This window comes from Molossus molossus, unplaced genomic scaffold (assembly GCF_014108415.1).
Source record: "Molossus molossus isolate mMolMol1 unplaced genomic scaffold, mMolMol1.p scaffold_m16_p_1, whole genome shotgun sequence".
Classification (NCBI taxonomy): domain Eukaryota; kingdom Metazoa; phylum Chordata; class Mammalia; order Chiroptera; family Molossidae; genus Molossus; species Molossus molossus.
Genome location: NW_023425344.1, coordinates 170,448,358 through 170,465,247, shown reverse-complemented (window position 1 = coordinate 170,465,247; position 16,890 = coordinate 170,448,358). Strand labels below are relative to the sequence as shown.

The window sequence follows — 16,890 nt, the reverse complement described above, 5'->3', positions numbered from 1 at the left end:
TTGGGAGCAAGGCAAGAATGTCTGCTTTCCTCACTCCTATTCAATATTATACTGGAAATGTTAGCTAGTACAATAAAACAAGATAAAGAAATACCAGGCATAATTTAGTACGTTGAGTAAATAAAATAAGTGTGTGTGTGTGTGTGTGTGTGTGTGTGTGTTTCACTTATGTAGCCTCCAAAGCCCCAAGAAGAGAGCTTTGCTCATTTTAGGCACTCAAAACATTTATTGAATGAATGAAGGAAAAATGATTGCCTTCCATCTTGCTTTCCCATAACTGTGATGATTAATAATCAGGGTACAATTGCCTCATGCTGACTTTTTCAGGTAGAAGTGGGATGAATAGAGTTGGTGCTTGTACTTGGATCTCCCTAAACCATTTTCCATGGGTTTAACACTCCTAGGGAGGAATTTTCTAGGGATCTGAGGTTAGGACCTTTTCTTTGGCTATTTTGAGCATGTCTAGTAAGAGCTTATTGGTGAGTCTTATCTTCCTGAAATGCCAGGTTTGGATAAGTACAAGTGTACTTTTGTTTTTAATTGTCTGTCTCCATTCAGGTACTGAAATCAAGTTGCTAGGGCACTTTGGTCTGAGGAAGATTTGAGTGGAAAGACCATCTAAGCCTTCTTCAGTGGAAAGTATTGTGGTTTCCTCCTGTGTTGGAGACAGAGATGCTTTTAGAAAGGACATTGCTTGCCTTAACTGATTCCCCTGACATGCTGCTGTCACACAGTTTCATGGCCTGTCCAGTCTGTCTTTTGTCTTGGACAGCAACAGACCTGGCCTTCAAGAGAATATATTTTCCAGGTCCTTCTTTACTCTTCAATTTTAATTAAAATGAAATATCCAAATAATGTAGGTATGGTTTTCCCAATACTTCCCTCATCTTTCTTCCTGATAATGCATATTTAGACCAAATCCTAATTATATAGTTTTAAAAAATCCAATAGAATCATGATTTAAAAACTGAACTGCAGATTTCTGTGAATTCTCATCTCTCATGCTCTTTTCATGAATTTCCTTCCTATGGATTCCATAGAATTGATAGAATATTGAGCTGATCAAAAGCAAAATGTATCTGTAGACACAAAACATTAGTTTTAAAGGATTCTTGGGATGTTTCTCTATATTGGTGTTATAAGATTTCAGGATTTCCAGTTACATGTGTAAAAAAATAATAAAAAAAATAATTATACAATTATATCTATCTGAAAAATTCAATAGGGATTATTATTGTCATTAAAATCAATGTGTTGTCAGTAAAAAGACTTAATTTCTTGTCATCTACACAGAAGTTTGTTTTTTCTTTGATCTTGACAACCTGTGGCTTTATTCTGTTAATCATGACAAATATTCATAATAGAAAGGTTTCCCTTAATTTGGGGAAAATCATTAGTTCCCTGAGTATAAGTTTTTCTCAATGAGAGAAAAAAATATGAGAAATAAAATGTGTTAAATTAGGCAGAAAATAATTTACCCACTTTTCTTTATAATGTAAATAAATATTGCTTCATTTTGTCTGTCTATAAGACTTCATGAGTGCTTTGTAGGTGTAGCCCATGATGAGTTTTTAAAAATCCAATAGAATCATGATTTAAAAACTGAACCGCAGATTTCTGTGAATTCTCATCTCCCATGCTCTTTCCAAAATAATTTGTGTTTGTGTGCAAGTTATACCCAGATACACTATTAAATCCTATCTTTGTCTCTATCATTGCTAAAGTTAAGGGTTCAAATTAGAAAAAAATAGTGATTTGGAAAGGAGGCCTTTAAAGATTGCTCACACTTTTAATATGTATAGGAAGACCAAATATTTTAATCATAATCTTAATATTACTAATATAATTAATGTAACTTCACAACTCAATCAACAATTACATATTTTATTGTAACATTAAAATAAGAAAGAAACATGGGGGAAGTTGTAACATTTCCCACTGTTAGTTTACAAATAACAATATTTAAGTACAAAATATTAAACCAACATAATTAAGGCTCTTGTATGTTGAGAGTCAGTTTATAATAATACTGAAAGTATCTAAATTGCTAACTGGTAGAGAAACATACTCCTATGTAGTCTAGCTGCATTAAAATAGAAATGTCTAAATTGAAGTTAGTGGAATGTTTCCCAAAGAACAAATCAGACCTCTGCAGTTGGTTTGAAAAAGATTTCTGAAGTGTGAATGTATAAAATTGACTGTCATACACGGTGACCTCTGGTGTTCTCCACTGCTGGGTTCATGCTTTTCTTGCAAGGGAAGCATCTTGAAGGCTTATGTGAGAGCTGTTGAGTAGAAGAGTACATTTCCTAATATTTCTCTTACTTCAGGGAGGGAGTAAAAAGGGCAGAGGGACTTAAAAGCACATTCTTCTTTGGCAAACATTTTTTTGAAGGCCCAAAGTTGGTTAGATGAAATTTGAATATGTCAAGTGTAGTAGTACTTGAGCAGCTGCAAATTTCCTACTGTAGAAAAAATGGTGGTCTTATGGTGGGCTCAGATGTACACCTCAAGAAAGTTTCACCAGGACTTTTTATAAGAAAAATACAATAATTGGAAATTGTTCATTGTGAATACATTAGATTTGTACAGACAAAACATTCATGAAGTGCAATTATAGCTAGTATTGCTATATCAGTATGAATGTTAATAGCATGTTTGTTTTTGAAATGGGTTATGCATTCTGATAAATGTCTGCTTTAATCTAGTCATCTGTGTATCACTTGTCTAAGTACTCTCATTTAAGATGCCATATCCCTTCTTGTAGCAATAAAGGGGTAAAGCAACATTAATATTAAATAATTAGAAAAACAAAAGGGGAATGATTAAACATATTTACATAATTGAAATAACACTGTGTCGCAGTGGGAAATCGGGACAATGTTGTCTCCTTTCAAAGTAATTCATAATTCAGATTTTTAATTATGGCATATTCATTCATTTAAAGATGATTCTGGATGAGAGGGCCACTAATGAAATACAATCATTAGCATCTAAACAAAGTAATTTACAAAGTCTCCTTTAGGGGAAAAGATTTCTAGAACATCATCAATCACACAAGATATGCAAAAACAAGCAATTAAACCACACACAAGAACTACAACAGCCTTATATATCAGTAATGTACACATGAAAACATAACTGATTACAATGATTAGACTAGGGTAGTGTGGTTAATTTGTATTTTATGTAGTGATTTTATGGAAGAATGCACCCGGACAGACACTTTACACACAAGGGGAACTTTCATTTCATTAATCCACACTTAAAACACATGACCAAAAAACCCCCAAAACAAACCTGAATTTTGAATCATTGTCTGGACATCCATGTGGGATCAAAATCCTGCATACTTTAATAAAACATCTTTCTTTATTATCACCTCTTTTTGCCTGCTGTTAGCTTTTATAGACTGGTAAAATGTGGGATTATGAAAGTATTTTATGTGAGGCAGGTGCTGCATTGGTTTCTCATTATTTGTTCAAATCCTGCTTTAGTCTTCCAGCAACAAAGTGCTTCCAGCCATCACAGGGTCAGTGATTTACTGACTCTTCCTCCATATGCACAATTACAGATCATTAAGCATGCAGCAGGACTAAATGGATAGTATAATTCTCTGACTTTTAATGTCTGTATGTAGTATCTTGCTAAATGGACCCACGAAGAGGCTGGTTTCAAACACTGCTGCTATAGGCCACTTTATAATCTTGTTGAAAATCTATACTATTTACTTCTGCTGGTGGATTTTTCTTTGTGAAGGTGGAAGGAAGGCTTGGGTATAAAAAGAGGAGGAATAAGGAGAGTGGTGTTGTGAGGAGGAAGCGGAGATCCACAGGGAAGGCTGGCACCCCTGGTGTAAGCTGAGCCGCCTTCGATAACCACCAGCTACAGAAGCCAAAATATGCTCTATTGGGTACTCAAAGGATAAAAATACTGGTTAATTTTCAACAGTGCTCCTTCATTTGACTTTACAATTTACAACAGCGAACATTAATGCAGGAATGGCTTGGTTGAGGAGGAGTTTAAAATTAGAGCCCCTCTTCTCATTAGCCCCAACAGCCTGACCCAGGGTGACTGAGAAGCAATTTGTCGCCAGATTCTCATTTTGCTTCTGTTATGGCTCCTTGTAAATGAAGCGCGGCAATTTATTGTAGCACCTCTAGGAGTCAAGAACATAATGTGTAAAACACATACAAAAAAAATCTTTCTTCACATTCATTAACACCCAGCACATAGAGGCTGTTCACTTTTCCCTCTAATGAAGGAGGGGGATCTTAAATCTAAAGCTTTCCATCATGTGAAGAAGTCCTCTTCAGGCCATTAGACAGAGGCTGAGTTGGATTGAAGTAAGGTCATTGACAAAAACAGAGAATGGCAATAAGAGGAAAAATAGAAAATGGATAAAAGAAGAGACTTTAGACGCCTCAAAGAATGGAAAGTACATTTTTGGCATCAATGACCAACCCTTCTTGTCTCTCAGTGTATTTTCTGTTGTCAGTGAAGAAAAGAATATCTGGCTTTCTATTTAGCTGGAAATTGCTCTAGTGTTTGGCCAATTCTCATTTCTTCACCCTTGGTCTGACCTTGCAAGAGGCATTAAGTTAGGTTCATTTGAAGAGCATATTGTCTATGATCTTTAAAATAGGTTTGCTTATTTTCTCTCCCCTCCCCTGCAGCCTTTATAAGAAATTACGGTGTCTGTGATTGTAATTCATTCTGATTGTGTAACAGGCTGCTCTGGCCCAGGGCTGGCCATGGGCTTTTATCTTACTTCCGTGATTAATTCTGATTAATGGTTTGGTTGTGTGGGGTCTCACAAATGGCACCTCCAGATGAACCTAATAACAAATTACTAGATGGAAAAAATTGCAAGAGGGTCTAGGATTGCCCTTTTGGATTAAATGCTGAATGTTGCCATACAGTGTACTTAGATGCTCTTACCCACTTTATGATGTAGTAATAGGCACTCAATATTTATAGTAATAATAGCAGTCTTTTAAAGCTCATCTTAGAAAAAGTGACATTATGAATTTATAGAACCAGGTGAAAATGTCAGTAAAATCTGAAAGATATTTTTTTGAGAGTTTATTGAGTGTTTACAAAGTGCCAGGTACTGAGCCAAGTAGATTGAATGAATCAACTAAGTTACTCCTCATAACACCAGTTAGTATAATTAAAGTAGGAATACAATAGACGGTTACATATAGTAATACAGAGTACAAATATTATCTTACTTTCTGTCCAGTATGCAGAGAAGGAAGCTGAGGCACAGAGAGGTTAAATTACATGCTCCAACTTGAGAGTTAGGAAGGAGCAGAGCTGAGATTCCAACCCAGGCTGTGTTTTACTAAGGCCTGCATGTATCATTCCAGCCATACAACCTCTCACTGAGGGCACCTTTTGTTCTAAAGTCCGTGACAACTCCCTCTTTTTGTCTCTTTTAAACATAACAAACTCAAGGAGGGCATCACTGAAATCTCCAATCAACAGCCTTTGGGTCTGTAACCTAGATGACAACCTGGACTTGCCATTGGCATTTGAAACTGAGGGTGCATTGTGAGGTGAGGGCAGTCTTGTAAGATTGAGTTCTTAACCTGTGAAATCTGATGCTATCTTGGGTAAATATTGTTGTTGATAGTGAACCCCCTACCATTGAAAATTGGGATCAGGATAACCCTTAATAGTAAGATAACATTAGCTTCTCAATCGTGCTGCTGAATCCTAGTTTTGCCTTATGGTAATGTGTGTCTAGTTCTCCTAGAATATTAACTCCACATGGAAGTCTCAGTGTATTCCTAAGGGACAGTGCAGTGCTGCCATGCAGTCTGTACACAGTTCTTATTGAGGGAATGATTCTTTTTTAACTGAAATATCCATGGAGCATCTGCACTCTGCAAGCTTTAAATAAACTTGAGCAAATGTGACATTGGCCAGAAACTAGTGGTCAAGCCACTTCTAATAGTCTATTATTTCATTTAGGTCCAGTTAATTTCTTTGAATTAACTATCATATTTTCCCTATAATTCTTCTTTTCTTTCTTTCTTTTTTTGTTGTTAATACTGACCTGAGGATATTTTTTTTTCATTGATTTTTAGAGAGAGTGGAAGATTGGGGGGAAGGAGAGAGATATTTGAGAGAGACACGTTGATTGGTTGTCTCCTGTATATGCCCCAACCAGGGCTTGGATTGAACTTGCAACCCAGGTGCTTGCCCTTGACCAGGAATTGAATGGACAACCCTTCAGGGCACAGGTCCATGCTCTAACCACTGAGAATACCAGCCAGAGCTATAATTATTATTTTCTTGAAATGAAATGTGATTCCTAAGGGATAAAAAATAAGTTTTTCCACATAATGCTTTGTGTACAGTAACTGCTAAATAATAATTGTAGATTCATAATCTAAACTTTTATTGATTCCTTGACTGATTTGAAAAATATTTGTACCTCTAATATATAGCTAGTATAGGCTAGATGCTGAGCTAGATGCTGGGGATATAAGAAATCTAAGAGCAATAAAGGGAGACAGACCAAAAGATGCAAAAAGGTAGCTTTCTCACTGATAATCTTCTAAACTGGGGAGCCAAAAGCTTTGTGTGTATATCTGGCTATTCAAGATTGTGTAATTGATATACTCAGATGATTGACTGGGTTTATTACTCACATTCCACAATGCTGCTTTGGTGTGGTATATACCTCAAGATACAGATTACTGCCCTGGCCAGTTTGGCTCAGCGGTTGGAGCGTCGGCCTGTGGACCAGAGAGTCCCGGGTTCGGTTCCTGCTAGCGGCACATACGAAAAAAAAAAGAGAGATTCCAAAATGGCGGTGGAGGGAACAGAAGCTACACAGACCATCTCCCAGGACCAAACTGGAATTACGACTAAAACACAGACAAATTGACGGGACAAAGCAACAGTAAAACAGCCTGTGAGGACCATATAACCAGGGACACTGATTCGATCCCGGTAGGATTGCGAAGGCGCAAGACAGGGGCTGGGAGCCCACGGTCGGCAGCTCGACAGCGGCCTTAGCTGTGAGCTGCGCCCTCAGGTTACACTCCCAGGGGGCTCCACAGCCCAGAGCCAGAACAGAGGCTAAAATACCCACAGCCACTCACCTTGGACTCTGGCAGAGGAAGGGCAGACTGGACTGGAAGTGTGTGGGGACACACGGGATTTGGAGGGCGCTCAGAGCTTTTGCTGAGTTGCAGCCATGCAGGACGGTGGCCATATTGCTCCTTCCCAGAACTCTGGGGAGAGGCAGCAGCCCTGCCCTCAGAAATTCAAACCCACCCTGTGGGCCATAGAAATGCAAATTGAGGCTCACTAACAACCAGCATCTGCTCCACCCTCGGGAAATCCCCTTAGCCTGAGTACCTGAGGGAGTTTTTCAATCAACTAACAACCCAAACTCATCAAGTATCCTCCACTGCTAGCCTCCAGACAAAGAGCTAGAGGATAACAGTACATTTCCTGGGCTAGCAACTTTAACCAGGAAAGTAAGACTTGACACTGGTATTTAATGTGGGTCCTCCCTCGCTCATCTAAACCCAGAAAAGGGAGACACAAACAGCAGAACAACAACACACACAGGGAAAATGTGACGGGCTCAAAAGCCCACTGTGATAGCCAAAATGGTGAAACACAGAAGCAGAAGCCAAATGAAAGACCAAGAGACCTCCACCGAAGATGAGATCAATGTGGAACAGTTAGGCAAGTTAATAGAGCTAGAATTCAGAGCCATGATCTTGAGGAAGCTCAACAGCATGAGTAAGGACATAGAGATGCTGAAAATAAAACAATTGCAAATTAAAACCACCAAGAAGAGATAAAAAAATGACATATCAGACATAAAGAACACATTGGAAGGTCTAAAGAACAAAGTTGAGGACTGGATCAGTGAATTAGAAGACAGGGTAGAAAAAAATCAACCAATCAGAAAACCAAAAGGAAAAAACAATTAAAAAACAGGAAGACAGCTTAAGAACTGTGGGACAACTGGAAACATAAATATATTTGCATCATAGGAGTCCCCGAAGAAGAAAATGAGGAAGGGTTAGAGAATATATTCAAAGAAATAGTGACAGAAAACTTCCCTAATTTGGTGAAGGAAGAAGGCATTCAAGTTCAAGAAGCACAGAGAGCCCCAAGTAAGAAGAACCTAAACAAGCCCACACCAAGACACATAGCAATTAAAATACCAAAAATTAAAGACAAGGAGAGAATCCTAAAAGCAGCAAGAGATAAGCAACAGGTTACATACAAAGGAAACCCCATAAAGCTCTCAAATGACTTCTCACAAGAAACACTACAGGCCAGAAGGAAATGGCATGAGGTTATTAAGATCATGAAAAACAAGAATCTGAATCCAAGACTACTCTATCCAGCAAGGCTGTCATTAAAAATAGAAGGTCAAATAAAGAGCTTCCCAGACAAAAAAAAAAAAAAAAGCTAAGGGAATACATTAGCACCAAACCAGCACTGCAAGAAATGTTAAAAGGACTGCTGTAATTAGTAGAAGAAATAGGAAGAAAAATATAACCAAACTAAACAAAAAGGGCAATAAATAGGTACGTATCAATAATCACCTTAAATGTAAATGGTCTGAATGTTCCAATAAAAAGACAGAGTAGCTGATTGGATAAGACAGCATGACTCACATATATGTCATTTACAAGAGACCCAACGCACAACAAAAGACGCACATAGGTAGAAAGTGAAGGGATGAAAAAAAAATTTTTCTAAGTAAATGAAAAGCAAAAAACAAAAAAGCTGGGGTAGCAATACTCATATTTAATAAAATAGATTTCAAAATGAAGACCATAACTAGAGACAAAGAAGGCCACTACATAATATTGAAAGGATCTCTCCAACAGGAAGATATAACCTTGATAAACATATATGCACCCAATATAGGAGCACCAAAATATATTAAAAATCTTCTGGAAGACTTCAAGGGAGAAATAGACAGCAATACAATCATAACAGGGGATTTCAACACCCCGTTGACAGCACTGCATAGATCGTCTAGACAAAAAACTAGCAAGGAAACAGAGACTCTAAATGAAGCACTAGACCAAATGGATTTAATAGATATCTACACAGAATTACACCCCAAAACTGCAGAATTCACATTCTTCTCAAGGACACATGGGACGTTCTCAAAGATAGACCACATGATAGGACACAAACTAAATCTCTACAAGTTCAAGAAGATTGAAATCATATCAAGCATCTTCTCAGATCACAATGGCATGAAACTAGAAATCAATTGCAACAAGAACATGCAAAGACATTTCAACACGTGGAGGCTAAATAGCATATTATTAAACAACGAATGGGTTACCGAGGAGATCAAGGAAGAAATTAAAAACTTCCTGGAAACCAATGAAAATGAACACACAACAACACAAAATCTATGGGATGCAGCAAAAGCAGTTCTGAAAGGAAATTTTATAGCACTGCAGCTTACCTCAAGAAACAAGAAATATTTCTAATTGACTGTCTAACCTCACAACTTAAAGAATTAGAAAGCAAACAAAAAGAAAACCCCAGAGCAATAGAAGGAAGGAAATAGTAAAGATCAGAGCAGAAATAAATGACATAGAGACCAAAAAAATAATTCAAAGGATCAATGAAACAAAGAGCTGTTTTTTCGAACAGATAAACAAGATTGATTGATGGACCCTTAGCTAGACTCACCAAGAAACAAAGAAAGAACCCAAATGCACAAAATCAGAAACAAAAGATGAGAAGTAACAACTGACAGCACAGAAATACAAAAGATCGTTAACAGCTACTATGAACAATTATATGGCAACAAATTCAACAATTTAAGTGAAATGGACAAATTTCTAGAAACACACAGTCTCCCAAAAGTGGACTGGGAAGAGATAGAAAACTTGAACAGACCAATAACAAGTAAAAAAATTGAAGATGCAATCAAAACTCTCACAGAAAAAAAAAAGGCGCAGGCCCGATGGCTTCACGGGGGAATTTTTCCAAACATTCAAAGAACTAATACCCATTCTCCTCAAACTATTTCAAAAAATTCAAGAAGAAGAAATACTTCCAAACTAGTTTTATGAGGCCAGCATAATTCTAATTCCAAAACCAGAAAAAGACACTACAAAGAAAGAAAACTACAGGCCAATATCCCTGATTAACATAGACACCAAAATCCTGAACAAAATACTAGCAAATCGGATCAAGGAATACATTAAAAAAATTATTCACCATGACCAATTGGGATTCATTCCAGGGATGCAAGGCTGGTACAATATTCTCAAATCAATAAATGTGATACACCACATAAACAAAATGAAGAATAAAAACCACATAATTATATCAATAGACGCTGAAAAAGCATTCGACAAAATCCAGCATCCATTCTGATAAAAACGCTCAGCAATGTGGGAATAGAGGGATCAAATCTCGACATAATAAAGGCCATATATGAAAGACCTACAGCCAACATCATACTCAATGGGCAGAAACTAAAAACATTTCCCTTAAGAACAGGAACAGGACAGGGCTGTCCACTTTCACCACTCTTATTTAACATAGTACTGGAAGTCTTAGCCACTGCAATCAGACATGAAGAAAAAATAAAAGGGATCCAAATTGGAAAGGAGGAAATGAAACTGTCATTATTTGCAGATGACATGATATTATGCACAGAAAACCCTAACGACTCCATCAAAAATCTAATAGACTTAATAAATGCATTTGGCAAAGTAGCAGGATACAAAATTAATGTCAAGAAATCAACAGCATTCTTATACACCAATGATGAACTCACAGAAAGAGAAACTAAAAAACAATCCCATTTACCATTGCAGCAAAAAATTTAAGATACCTAGGAATAAACTTAACCAAAGAAGTAAAGGACCTATTTGCAGAAAACTACAGGACATTGAAAAAAGAAATAGAGGAAGATATAAAAAAGTGGAAGCACATACCTTGTTCATGGATTGGAAAAATTAACATCATTAAAATGCCTATACAGTGATACCTCGGTTCTCGAACATAATTCGTTCCAGGAGGACGGTCGAGAACCAAATTGTTCGAGAACCGAAGCAATGAAACCCAATAGGAAATAATGGAAACTGGATTAATTCGTTCCAAGCCCCAGAAAATGCCTATTTACTGGCCTAATTTGTATATAATATGTAGAAAAACATAAGTCTCAGCAAGAAATAAAAGTGTACAGTATGTCTAAGGGTTAAATTCAGTGTAAAGCGTGACTCTCTCCACAAAGCGTGACTCTCTCCACAAAGCGTGACTCTCTCTCTGCACTCACACTGATGACGCAAGCAAGGCGCGCTGGGCCGAATGAATGCCATTCGGCTCAACTCGGCTCATCTCGGAAGTTCGAGTTCCAAATATTTGTTCGGATTCCAAGACAAAAGTTTCTCGAATCTCCTGGTCGAATACCGATTTGGTCGAAATCCGAGGCGTTCGAGAACCGAGGTATCACTGTACTACCCAAAGCAATCTATAGATTCAATGCAATCCCCATTAAAATACTAACGACATATTTCACAGAACTAGAACAAATACTTCAAAAGTTCATATGGAATCAAAAAAGTCCCCAAATAGCCACAGCAATTTTGAAAAAGAAGGACAAAGTAGGTGGGATCACAATACCAGATATCAGGTTATACTGCAAAGCGACTGTAATCAAAACAGCCTGGTACTGGCACAAGAACAGGCATATAGACCAGTGGAACAGAATAGAGAACCCAGAAATGGACCCAAGGCAATGTGCTCAATTAATATTTGACAAAGGTGGCAAGAGCATACAGTGGAGTAAAGACAGCCTCTTTAATAAATGGTATTGGGAAAATTGGACAGCTACATGCAAAAAAATGGAACTAGACCATCAACTTACACCATACACAAGAATAAACTCAAAATGGATAAAAGACTTAAATGTAACCCGTGAATCCATAAAAATTCTAGAAGAAAATGTAGGCAACAAAATTTGGGCATCGTATGCAGCAGAATTTTCACTGATACATCACCTAAGGCAACAGAAACAAAGGAAGAAATGAACACATGGGACTACATCAAACTAAAAAGCTTCTGCACAGCAAAAGAAAGAACTATCCAAATGGAAAGGCAACCCACTGTATTGGAGAACTTCATTTCCAATGATACATCAGATAAGGTGTTAATTTCCAAAATATATAGAGTACTCATATAACTCAACAAAAGGAAGACAAAAAACCCAATTAAAAAATAGGCAGAGGAGATGAATAGACACCTCGCCAAACAGCACATACAAATTGCCAAAAGACATATGAAGAAATGCTCAACATCACTAATCATCAGAGAGATGCAAATTAAAACAACAATGAGGTATCACCTCACACCTGTCAGAAAGGCCACCATCAACAAATCATCAAACAACAAGTGTTGGCGAGGGTGTGGAGAAAAGGGGACTCTAATACACTGCTGGTGGGAATGCAGACTGGTGCAGCCACTATGGAAAACAATATGGTGTTACCTCAAAAAATTAAAAATTGAACTTCCATTTGACCCAGTGATCCCACTGCTGGGAATATACCCTAAGAAGCCTGAAACACCAATCAGGAAGAATATATGTACCCCCATGTTCATAGCAGCACTATTTACAATAGCTAAGATCTGGAAACAGCCCAAGTGTCCATCAGTAGACGAATGGATAAAAAAGCTGTGGTACATATACACAATGGAGTATTATGCAGCGGTAAGAAAGAAAGATCTCTTATCCTTTGAGACAACATGGAGGGACCTGGAAAGTGTTATCCTAAGTGAAACAAGCCAAGCAGAAAAAGCCTAATACCACATGATCTCACTTATATATGGAATATAATGAATATAATAGTCTGAGGAATAGGGTAGACTTAGAAACATGGAAGTAGGGTACAGACTGACAACCCTCAAAGAGGGGGTAGAGGGGGGTGGGAAGAGATAAACCACAGAAATTATATGCATGTATGCACAACCAATGGACATGGACAACAAAGACGGGGACGGGGCGGGGGGGATGGGGAGGAGGGTGTCAATGGGGTAAAAAAGGAGAAACATTTGTAACAAAAATAAAATAAAATAAAAATTTTTAAATGATTAAAAAAGAAAAGATACAGATTATTAAATCAATCATGCTTAGAGTTTAAAATCCACATATTCAGTATCTTCAACGTAGTTCCACTCAGTTAAATCCTAATCTAACTTTTATATGACGGTATTTGAGGGTTGTTCTATGTCTCCATAAGGTCTTCTCTATTCTGTTTTTTTTTCTTCTGCTTTAAATCATATTTTCTGTTTCTGTAAAGGCATGAAGACAAGAGTCACAGCGAAGCTAAATTTCAGGGCACTTCACTCACATGGGGCCCTAGTAATGTGGTTATATGGGCACATCTCTTTTTAAAACTAGCTAAAAGAAGATATTATTACCACTGCTGTCTGTACCTTTCCAATTCAACTTTTCATCAATCATACTTCCTTTCAGGTAGGGTGGCATCATTATGGCCTCGAGTAATTCTTGGATATAACTAAGAGGACGTTAATTTAAAATGCATATTATTTAGATTCAGTGGTATCCATTTAAAATAATTTTAAATTATTTTAGCCACCATAGTCCTGATTTGAAATTTTAAATAAAAAACACGACCTTTCAGAGGGCCCCGAACAGCCAAAATAATCATGAAAAAGAAAGAAGTTGGAAGACTCACTTCCTGATTCCAAAATTTAATACAAAGTTACAGTAACTTAAACAGCATGATACTGGGATAAGGAGATAGACCAATGGAATAGCCCTGATAACTCCAAAATAAACCCTCATATATAGTGAACTGATTTTCAAAAGGGCACCAAGGCCATTCAGTGGGAAAAGAACAGCCTCTTTAACAAATGATGTTGGGAAAACTAGATATCCACATGCCAAAGAACCACTTAAGTATTATGCAGCCAAAAGTAGAAGAAAAAGTATTAAAGAAGTGTGTCAGGCAGTTAGGTAATACAAATATTATGTTATTGTTATGGACTTGTGATACTTTGGTAGCTTATTCTAAATTTGCTTGACTTCTTATTCTAAATAAATATTCACTTTCATACCTAGTTTTGTATTCATAATTTTACACATATTTTCTTTTTTTCCTGAAAGCACCTCCCACAATTATATAAACTTCAGGCCCCCATAAAACCGGTTGTGGCCTCTGGGAGCCAGGTAGGCGGTCTCCACTCCCCCAGACAGCACATTGAATGGCACGTGGAGCAAGGCCAATTCCAGTTGCCTCGCTCCCGGGCTGGTGCCCTCTGTACAAGGCACACATCGAAGATTCGACACAGCAGCCCCATCACTTGCTAGACAAGATCTTTCAAGTGGGGCTCAATTTTTTTGGTATAAACCAACACTGTCTTCTCCTAGACACTATCGTTCTAGTACGAGCTTTTTTTTTTTTTTTATGTTAATGATGGTAGTTGAGGCACTGAAGTGATTCAGCACTCATGTTTTCATTAATTAAAAAAATATTGAGTGAGCGCTGCCATGGTGGGTTTTGTCAGACCGTGACGGATAATAGGAGGATGAGTGTTTCCTTTCCATCCTTCCCTTGGGATCTGGGAGTGAGAGGTGCTCAGATAGCGGGCGATGCGCGGACCCAGGAGCCCATGAAGCCCGGGGGCTTCCGTCACCGCTCAGGCACGCGGAGGGCACTCGCGGCGGGGTCCTCCGCAGGCCAAGATGGCGGCCGTGCGAGGGCCGTGCGAGGGCCGTGCGAGGGCCGTGCGAGGGCCGTGCGAGGGCCGTGCGAGGGCCGTGCGAGGGCCGTGCGAGGGCCGTGCGAGGGCCGTGCGAGGGCCGTGCGAGGGCCGTGCGAGGGCCGTGCGAGGGCCGTGCGAGGGCCGTGCGAGGGCCGTGCGCTTAGCGTGGGGCTGCTGAGCGCCGGCCTGCGGCTTCAGGGCCCACCCAGACGAAGTGAAGCCGCTTGGTCTTGAATACAGAGATTCCCCAGGCTGGCGAGGAGCAAGCCCTTGGCAGAGCTGAAGGAGAAGTTTGGGCGGGGGCTCAGGAACTCTCTGCTTGTGAAAGCTGCCCCAGCCATGAAAACATGCTCAGTGTTTGAAGACCCATTGATCAGCAATTCACCAACACGATGATGAAAGGAGGCAAAGTGCTGGCCAGATCCTTCGTGACACAGAGCCTGGAAGCCGTGAAAGGAGGTCGTTGGAGAAGCACCATGCTGCGTCTGCAGAGGAACAGGCAACCTCTGAAGGCAGCCCCTCCGCAGCCTCCAGCAAGCACTGAGCATCCGCGCGCCGGGAGTGGGCTGGTGGCCACTTGCACCAGGGCCCAGGGCCACTGGCGGACCTGCGTGGTAGCTTCTTAGCATGAAGTGAACGATTACTGAAGTGGATGCAGTGCGGGGGGGAGAAGCGCCAGTGGATGCTGATGCCAGAGACGCTGTTGCATGAGCTGCTGGCGGCTTTTTACAACCAGGGTCCTTTGACCAAGAGGAACCATGATATGTGCAAGATGGCTCAGGCCAACTGTGCCCTGCCCCTACCGCTGGTGGTAGAAGGAGGCTAGAGGTTCCAGGAGGAGCCCAGGGCTCTCTGCTGCAAGTAACAATGGAAAAGTACCTGTGGGTTGAGGATGTAGTTTCTTTTTTGAGGGCAGGCAGGCCCCATAGGAAGGACGGAGGAGTATGTTTATTGCTTATTAATCCTTTCTTTGTGGGCTAGAACTCACGTTCCCTGTCCCATCTCCCTGCAAAGAGGGAACACATCAACTTGGATTTCCCCCTGAGAAACTTAGAGCTCATCCAGCCTTCTCTTCCCTCTCCTTGGGATGTACCTTTGGGTGATTGGAAAGGAAGCAATTTTAGTGTCAGAAAGGTTTATTAGAAAGTTCTCACTCTGAACTGGTGTAGTATATGATGCAGTACTGTCATTCATTAAAACTGACTGGACGGAAAGAAAGACTATTGATTACCTACTCTGTTCAAGGCCTTATGATAACAAAAAAAGACGAGTGAAGCTAGATTCTGTCCTCAAGTCATAGCCTAGTAAGGAAGCTAATATATATCCATATGTTAGTACAATATAGCATAAGCGGTGACAAATCTTAGAGAGGCTCTGAGAAAGCATTATGAGTAGAATCATCATATGATGTATTGTTCAAACTGGGATGCTTTTGAGAGTTAAAGATGATGTTGCTGATAATTAAGCCAAGACATAAAGTGGGACAGTCCCCAGCAAACCAAGACTTATAGTCACCTTCATTGTGGGGAATTGTGGGAGAGGAAGATCACAGTGGAGAGGGGCATCTGTAACAGTTAATTTTATGTGTCAATTTGACTGCATCAGGGGATGCCCACACATCTGGCTAAGCATTCCTGAGTCTCCAGCTTGCAGAAGGCAGAATGTGGCACTTCTCAGCCTCCATAATTGGGTAAGTCACTCTCCATAATAAATCTTCTTTTATATTCTCTTGGTTCTGTTTCTCTAGAGAACCCTAACTAATACAGCATCCATGTTACATGTAGAAACTAAAACCCAGGGGGACCAGTGAGGGAGACAAAGATACATGTTAAGAGAGTAACAAATTGTTGAATTTTGATCATCATCTATCTTGAGGTTGACGAGGCCATGGTATTCCTGACCCCTCAGAGAAATGTTCATTGTACATTATCTTATGACAGTGAACAAACTCAGAGAGACAGCTATTAGAATTATACATATCTGAGTAGTCATGATTCTAAAATCACGTGTCAAACAGCATATTTTGGCAGTGGTTGAAAGCATTTTCTTAGGAGATAATGTTTTATGATCAAAATGCTGTTTTAAAATTGTAACATTATACTGTCTTTCCTACCTTTATCAGGGTGTCTGCAATCTGAT

At 39.3% G+C, this 16,890-nt stretch overlaps 1 pseudogene; it reads left to right on the top strand.

The window, feature by feature from the left end:
• LOC118618573 overlaps positions 1–15,566 on the top strand; it is a 50,050-nt pseudogene extending 34,484 nt beyond the window's left edge.
• The last annotated feature ends 1,324 nt before the right edge of the window (positions 15,567–16,890 follow it).